The sequence below is a fragment of the Cyanistes caeruleus genome, chromosome 6 (genome assembly GCF_971803275.1).
Source record: "Cyanistes caeruleus chromosome 6, bCyaCae1.hap1.1, whole genome shotgun sequence".
NCBI classification, from domain to species: domain Eukaryota; kingdom Metazoa; phylum Chordata; class Aves; order Passeriformes; family Paridae; genus Cyanistes; species Cyanistes caeruleus.
In genome coordinates, this window is record NC_141706.1 from 26,167,265 (window position 1) to 26,176,455 (window position 9,191).

A 9,191-nucleotide genomic window follows, 5' to 3' on the forward strand; every position below is an offset into this window, starting at 1 on the left:
GCTGCCACTCCGGCAGAGATAACAGAACCAGCTACAAGGCCTGGGCAAGATTTTAGCCCTTTTACCACCCAGATGAAACTTGCAGATTAATCCTTTTTTGTCTAGAAAGAGAGAGTGATCAACATGTAAAAAAGACCCTATAAACTATCAAAGACAGTGAAGAAAGGAATTAAACCTCAGAGAAAGAAGGAGATGCTTTAATATGCTGAAATATTTTTCTGTTAAAGCTATGGAGATGGACAGTAATGTTCTGAAAAAAAACTCCTTTAATTCATAACAGAGTATATAGGGAGGAACGGAGTGTTTCAAAGTGTGGATTTTGAGCAAATGGTGAAGTGGTTGTGATCCTGTGAGATGCTGGAACAGGGTGGGAGAATTAATAGTTGAAGATTTGTGGCCTTTAAGAAGCAAAGCCTTCTGTTTCCAGACAGGCTCACAAAAACAGATGAAGAGAACTTTTGCCTTTGAATAACTCATCCTTAAAAATGACATCCCTAGACTCATTGACCCATAACACACCTCAGAGTGATGTGAAATGGGAGGAGAGAACTGATGGCAGAATTTCCAGGCAGCTGGCATCAGAAAAATAGGAAGCTATGAAGAAAAATAGTTTTCTTGTGAAAAACTCCATAGATTAGCAGAAGACTTCTGTTTCTCTACAAAGAATGATGAAAAGATTATAGCAAGAATTAGGATTGTATTAACCACCAAAGTTTTTTTTTGTCTCTATGTTGTCATGTGAACAAGAGAATGGTTGGGTAGTGGGGGAGAAATGCGTTGTTCTGGAGGTTTTATTCTGGTTTCTTATTCTTGTAGTTTTTGTTAATAAACTTTCTTTGTTCCTTTTAAGTTTTAAGCCTGTTTTGCACTTGTTCTAATCCATATCTCACAGCAAGAAATAAGTAAGTTTTCTAGTGATTTTTTAGTTGCTGCTTTAAAACCACAACACTACCCTGCTTCCTTCTTGGCACAAGCGATGCAACACAGTCCAGCCCAGCCCATTTTTAAGTCTAAAGTCATTTGGCTTTCTGGAGAACAGAAAATTTTCAACATATCTCAGGACTGTCCAATCATCAACATTCTGCAGAAAACTTCTAAATATTGATTAAAGTGAAATTTGACCTTTGTCTTTCTAGTGTTGATGTGTATGAAACAAGGTCCAAGTTTAAGAGATGGAATCTATGTTGTTCCCACTCATTTGATTCTCATGGAGGAAAACAATCTCATGATTTCCTGATTAAAGAAACATATGAGATAAATCATTTGGAGACACAGTAAATGGTGTCTTTACTGTAAACTTTTATTTCCTTATATATTAATGCAATTAAATAATCATAAACCCAAGGTTTTTATAAATGCACCATCCCAACCTTTTCAAGGAAGTCTTTAAGGACATAGAAATCAGCACCATGTAGGCCAAATCCAGATGCCATGGTACTGATCACCTGATCTAGAGGGCAGAAAAACTGGCAGGTAGGGAAAGAGCAAGAATTTGTCTGGAATTTGATGGGAGGATCAAAAAGCAGACTATGTATGCCTAGGCTAAAGAGATGTGAGTGCAATTTGGATCAGACTGGAGTCAAGAATGGAGAATTTATACAACAGTAAGAGAATCTGAGGCAAGAGATTGTCAGGGTGGACCAAGGTTAGATGAGCTGACCTGCAGCTGAGGAGTTAAAATCTTGCTTTGGGTTTGAGGTCTGGAAGCAAAATGGTACCAAAGACCAGACTTCAGCCTGAAGCAGTTTTAACAGTCAAGTTTTCCCAGGTGCTGCCTAAAAGATCTGTGCTTGGCAGGGATGTATAAATATGCTCCTCTGTTTGATGGATGACTCAGAGCTGAATGAACTGTTTATCATTTCTTATTAAGTATTTGAAATATTCATGTCTTATATTCTGACATAAAATAGGGGGTAAATTCCTAATCTCTGCACCAAACAGCTTCCTTTCTTCATAGTTTTTCATTAAGGAACTGTGGCATTAAAAAGGATACAAATAAATGTCTTTTGCCATTTTTTCCCCCATTATACATGATGGGCAGAAAACAAAAAAATCAAACTCAAACATAGCTCACTTTTTAAAGCTTACTAGCTCTTAGTATCACATTGATTTTAATGCTTTATAAGTTTAATATGCGAAATAGCTTTTTCATAATCCAGTATCTTCATTTTTTGTCTTTACTTAAATATCTTCTTCAAGGGCCCTATACATAAATAATGGTAGTGTACCATATAGCGGTCAAATTTATTTTCTATATTTTCACATGTCTGGAATGAATTATAGAACATTATTCTAGATGGGGAAAAAATTGGTTTGATATAATCCTCTCTCCGCATTAAGAGTGTGTGTAGTGTAGTGTATGAAATGTATTTGCAGTTGGTGGTGAATTCCTAATCTCTGGAGCTGAGCACAAGAGTCAGTCTGGATACAGAAAATGGCACAGGTTATGATGGTTTGGTCTTTGACCTGTGTGCATGTGATGATGAAACAACACCAGCCCCTCTTCTGCCCTAATCAGACATAAAACCGACTAAAAGAGAAAATCCCTGTCAGTTAATGAAAGAGTATTTTCAACTGAATAACATATCTGAGGAGAGGTCTGATGGTGTCTGACCACAAATACAGGAGTTACAAGCTCCAATTAGCCAGGTGTGATCTCCATGCTACCAAAATCAGGTACCTTTAACAATTTATGAGCAACTGAAAATTTGACAGTCCAATGATGATGTACATTTTTTAATAATTACACATGGAGTCAGGGCTGGCCATAACTAAAAATTTCTGATATTCTCTGTACTGCAGCATGCTGCTGCTGTTTGCTCCCTAGACAGACCTGCCATAGCTTATGTCTTGTTTGAACCAGAAAGCTTAATGCAGCTCTGTATTTATTTACTTACTAGTGAGCAAGAATATGAGTCAATATCTCACTAATGCAACTCATTATTCTTCTGTTGTGCACAGTTTGAAAGGTACCTTGCTGCCAGAGATGGGACTGCAACAACAGACTTGTGGTGTGAGTGTTCACAAGGCACATAGCCCATCTCACACCATCAAAGTGGAGATGTTTTATTCCTAAACTACCATTTGTAAAGATAAAACACTCAAGTTGTTGTGAGGCAGTCAGATACTAACCTGAACTGGACTGGCCTTTGTCAAGGGGCAAGAAGCAAAGCACATGAAAGAACGTGAATGCTTTTGAAAGTTAATGGATGAATAGCCTAAGCTGCACAGGGTCCTAAATAAGTTTGTACAATTAACACATGGTGACAAGCACAAAAGCATTGTATTGTCTGCTATAAATTTTAAAAGGGCACATCCTAGAAATGAATTAAAGTAGGAGAGAAGGATTAAATAAAGTATCTTTGTACTTCAACAATATTTTCCCAAAACATTTTTTCTTTCTTCAGCTCAAGAGTATTTTCAGTGATTTATTCCAATGAAAATCTTTTTTTCTACCATTGAAACACCCTTGCTAATTATTATCATCAGAGGACAAACTGTGCTTAATTGCACCTGCTTCTTACGTCTGTTCTTTGCAAAAATGTGTAGAGAAAGGTGAAGAAATGTTTACTGAACACATCAAAATTTTAATTATTTAAATTCTATCTGTGCTCTATCATTTTGATGTCCATGTCAGCAAAGAATTTAGGCATGGAAAAAATGACAGAAAATAATTCTTAGTTTCATTCCTAACCCTGTTTCATTCCTAATATTCTGTGTGTTTGTGCATATGTATATATGTCTGTGTGCACATATAAAGATGTGCTCTTCAATGACCTTGGAGACTGTAGAGTGGTTTCTCTCACATACTCTCACTCTTCATTCTAGCTGCAGTTGCTGAGGGTTTTGTTCCTTTTCTTAAATCACAGAGGTGATTTACCACAGCCACTGATGTCCTTGGCCAGCAGCAGGTCCCTCTTGGAGCTGACTGGTGTTGGCTTTACTGTACATGGGTAAAACTTCTGGCAGCTCCTCACCCTTGTAGCCTTCCCCAGTGCCCAATTCAGCTACCAACTTTTTGAGTGTACTAAAATGCATTCATTCCAGTGTTTCACTCCGAGGTATTAAATAAATATAAGAAAAAAAGCCATATGCAAGTGCGGGTTTGCAAATAAATTTCCAGTTGGAAACAGCTAAGACAGTTTCCTAAAGGCTTACAGATGACAGAAAGTAATGAACAAGCATCTGGTCTATCCAGGCAACAGATATTCCAAAACATACAATCAATCAAGGGCACAGCCACATTGGGTAGGGGGGGCACCCTACCTTTTTGGACAGTGAAAGGGGAATTTTTGTTATATTGGCAGATTTATGTCACTGAAAAGTGAATTGCAATTTTGTTTCTGCCATGAAACAACAGCCAACAGGACTGGTAAAAAAAAAAAATAAAAATAGAGAAAGCTAATAGAATAAAAGCATATATTCTTCTCTGTAGTTTTATTAATGTTTGGAAAATCAGCCAGTGTGGTACTTTCAGTGCAGGTTGAAAAGTATATTAAAAAAAGGAAAAGGAGCCTGCAGTCACAAATTACTAATTAGACCCCACTATTTACTTCTTTCTGTGGTGGCCAATATTCTACAACCATGGTCATTTAAGATTTGACATCCATGCAATATTTAAAATTCCAGCAGTTGGGTCAGGACAGACCACATGTAGTTGTAAAGGGAAGCCACAGGAATTGATGTTGAAGTCCAGCCTAACCTGACCATTGCAAAGCTATGACAATGTGCTATGTGAACTCCTCAATGGCAGCAAATCTTTACCAAAATAAGCAAATAAATAACCATCTTCCATCATTCTGAGTGCAGGTAAGAAAGTGTGGACCAGGAGAAGCAAAAGAAGAGAAGTATAGTTACCTGCAGCTGGTGCTACAATATAGCTAACCTATGTATATTTAAAATGTTCAGAGCTGCAATCAGTGTGGGCTGGAACAGAGAAAGATTGCTGTGTTGTAGATGACAGCATCTGCTGGCTGCCTCAAGCAGGGTCATTTGTTTGGGTGAACAAATCTACGGCCACAGGGAGTTTTTTCCCAGCAAATTTACTGATGCTGCCACTTGAGTTACAGGAGCAAAACTGAGGAACAACTTACCACGTGACGCAGAAGGCTGCTGAAGGAATGTGCCGTAATAGTTTCATTGATATGAATTACATGGACTACTGGGGTAGGTTCCAAAGTAACAAGAAGTCTGGAAACAATAATTGAATTGAAATGAAATTTGTAAGGAATACACAACTACTTTATGTATATTGTAGTAACTTTATGAATATATTTCAAACGTGATTCAAGGCTCTGCCTAATTACTTGTATGTCCTCCTAGGCCATCCAAAAATACAGTATTTAATAATGTTTTAACTGCACATGTTAGTGGGCTCAGCTCTTCAGCAACCCAGATATGGAAATTAATGTGTGCCAACAAATTACATCGATTCATTTGCTGTGGTTTAATTTCATTAACCCATGATAAGAGAGACTGAGTTTAACATCTCTCCTTTTATGTACAAACAACCCTCTGGGTGACATATCATGTGAAACCAAATTACTGCACAAAATAAAATGACACCACAAATAAAAATGTATTTCCTAATACAGTTATACTCAGAGACGAGCAGTTAGTAAACATATATTTGGCACTGAGTCAGTAATCAGCACCACTTCCTTGCTTATGGAATAATCTAAAGCATATGATCCCTGGTAACAGCAGAAGGGGATGAGCAGTCCATGATGGTTCTCATCCCATTTGCTCCTTGTTTCTGGCCCACTGATTGCAGCAGGCAAAGTGGGGGCTGCTGCACTGCAACTCCTTGGGACACTCCTGTGACAGATCTGGGCTCTACACCAGCTCTCTATCAGATAAACTTCCAGCATTCCTCTGAAACTGCAGCCAACTGATTTGTGAACCCATCTGTTTGGGACATGCAAAAGCAGGTTTGGCATCTGTAAAATAAATGCCTTTCCATTTATTAGGGGCACTTGTCATTTCTATTGTAATGCAAGATAGGTTAGTGATTTCTTGTCAACAGACTCTAGAAACTGAATTAAACAGACCTATTTCCTGTTCCAAAGAACTTACAATACATGTATTTTATAGCTGTTTTTTTACAGGACCGTCGAAAGAACTGACATTGCTGTGAAATGGACATTTGAGCTGTGGAAGAGCAGGAGTAGAAGGATGTGCCAAAGCGTGGCTGCCTGCATCTCAAGTAGCAGAGGCAGTCAGAAAGCCTGGCTGCAGGATATACAGCAGCCCTGGCACAAGGCTGAGTGAGGAATTAGAGTGGTTGGAATTCATTTTCTCATGGCTTTGAAACAATGCTCCTCGCTGCCATGTACTTCAGCCTCTTCTTATTGTGCCTTACCAATTTAGTTATTTTTATGAGTGAGCTAGAACTGATAACTGCAGTTAAATGAAAGGTGTTTTGAAGTCTCCTGCAGGGAGTCCAGGCTTTACACTCCCTGAAACTCACTTTGTGACTCCTTGAATAAACACCACTAAGACAGTGGTCCAAGCATAAGCAAACTTAAGCAAAAATGTGCAGAGTAAAAGCAAGCAAGACAGATTATGTTTCTCTTCTAGGCTTTCAATTCTCCCTCCTCACACTATCCTTAAGTTTGTCTTCTGCATTTGCTCCCAGAAACATGTATACCATTTTACACTGATTAAAAATATAGGCAAAATACAAATAATAATATTCTTTGGCTTGCGTGGCAATAAACCTGATACAGGAAACTGTTGAACTGCAACTTATTGTTATTAGTACTACACATTTTCAGACTTCAAGGAGTTAATGACAAGGACAGACAACTGCAATCATCTCCTAAGGGTTAACTGATGTAATAGCCACTGCTTGTTGCTCCAGTCACTGCTGCAGAATGTCATGATTTCATAAACTTATATATAGGATCCAAATAAATACATTGCCTTCTATAGGAAAGCAGGACCATTTATCAACCCTGAGGATATTGTCAGGACAAAATAAGGAAAGTCAAGAGCAGTAATGCTCTTGATATACTTCCTGATGACACCACAAGATGTAAAACACAGCTTGGAAAAAACAGATACAAACAAGAGGTTGCTTTTCCTCAAGGCTATCCCCCTCAGGGATGTGTGAAACAACCTTTGAGAACGCAGGAAAAGAGAGAGGAAAATTGCATACAGATATAACTGAGATAAAGCTCCTTTATCCTTTTCTCTGAAATGATTTTGGGTACCAAAAATTGGTTCTTCAGGAAACATCAAGCACATATTGTGTGAGTAAAGCAATTATTTCTTGTAGAGTTGGGACCAATGCTGAAAGATTCTGCGGTTAGACTTGGTTCAAAGAGAACTTGAAAGTTTGGGAACTTATCTACAACTTTTGAGCAAAATAAAGTGTGCATGTACTTACTGTGTGCACCTCTAACTTGCCTTTGGAGTGGGACAATGGAGCAGACTAAAGAATTTGTTGAGACCATGGCTGAACCTTAGGTTCAGAATATGAACAGGGTCAGTTATGTACAATGATATTTCATATACTTAGAGAACAGGGACCCCAAAGGTAGCAGGTATGGATATGATGGGTGGATGGTTTTTAGCAGTGTCTGTTGTGATAGGGCAAGGGGTAATGGCTTTAAACTAAAAGAATGTCAATTTATATTCAATATAAGGAAGAAGACCTACAAAAAAAGTGATAACACATTAAAAGAATGTGCTCAGACATATGGTAGATATCTCATCCCTGGAAACATTCAAAGTCAGACAATGTGGTGAGTTGGACTAGAGGACCATTGAAAGTCCAAGCCCAACTGTTCAGTCATTAATCAAAGTCATAACTTTCTCAACATGTTTGAAATATCCAAGCCCCTGTATTAGTCTGTCCTACAGAAGTAGTGTCACAATATACTTCTTGACTGTTGCATCCTATAAAAGCTTTTTACTCTTTCCCTTGTTATTCATTTTTAATGAGTATTATATACTCTTCTGAGAACTGGCTTTGTCTTTCTAATATATTCTTTTTTACTTTGCTACTGAGGTTGAATTTCACCCCTGATTTCCTGCAAGCCATCTCTACTTTGAATGTAGGAATCATTTAATTTTAGAACAACCTCCAGATTCCCTATATTCCAGAATTTTATAAGAAATATATTTTACCAAATAATTGATAACTCTTCAGTAACATTCTTTAGACTACATCTAATGATATATTATATTATTGCTAAAGTGTTTATTTTGAGTTTTCTGTACTTCAGTACTTTCACTAGCCCAAAAATTTCCTGTTTCATTCTGCACCTATAAACATGATGTTTTCCTGTTCTCAAGAATTCATATTTTTATATGGATAATAAGAAAAGGATCATGCTCTAAAGAAAAAACTGATCTTGACAATTCAAAAAGTGCTTTAGAACAATTACTCAGAATCATGCAAATATTTTTAGCTGTTTTATGTGAGGGGGAACTAGGGGAAAAAGTACTTTCCCTACATCTTTAGTTTTACAGAAATTGCAATCATTGATACTTCCAGCTAATGGTGTTTAGGTGCTGACAATCAGTTGAAATTCCAGCATCCTGAAATATTTCTATCTTGTCAATGGTCTCTTGGTAGTTTAGGTAGATAGTGAGGACTAATTGCTCTGTTTTAGGCTAACTGAAGTAGTAGACTTGTGAACTATTCACTGTTACTTATTTAGTTGTCTTTCTTTAGTTTACTATTTTTCTAAAACTATTATATAACAAACTAAGCCAAAAAGAGGGATGAGTTAATAAAACTGTATATTCAATGAGTGTTCCAAGCAGCTGAACAATCCTCTCAGAGTTGCCAATGGTAATTACTTAGTGAATATAAGTATTTATTCCTCTTTAATAATGTAACAAACACTTATTCTAATAGGTAAATGTAGAGCAAGTGTTGTTGGTTGTTGTGGTTTTTTATTAAACACTTCAACACATCTGCATACATAACATATTAATTCTGAGGTTACATTTGTGAAAAGGTAAAATGCTTTGTATAAACTTACGCTGAAAAATGTCTGGAAGATTGATCAAAATTTTAAATTTTAAATTTTAAATTTTAAATTTTTATTTAAAAAAAAAACAACTAAAACACAGGTGTCCAATTTTTTAATTCAACATGCAGAAGAAATGGTATATAAAAGGAACCACTAGTTCTCTGCACAGACAAAATCAACTGCCTAGGAATACTAAACTACTAA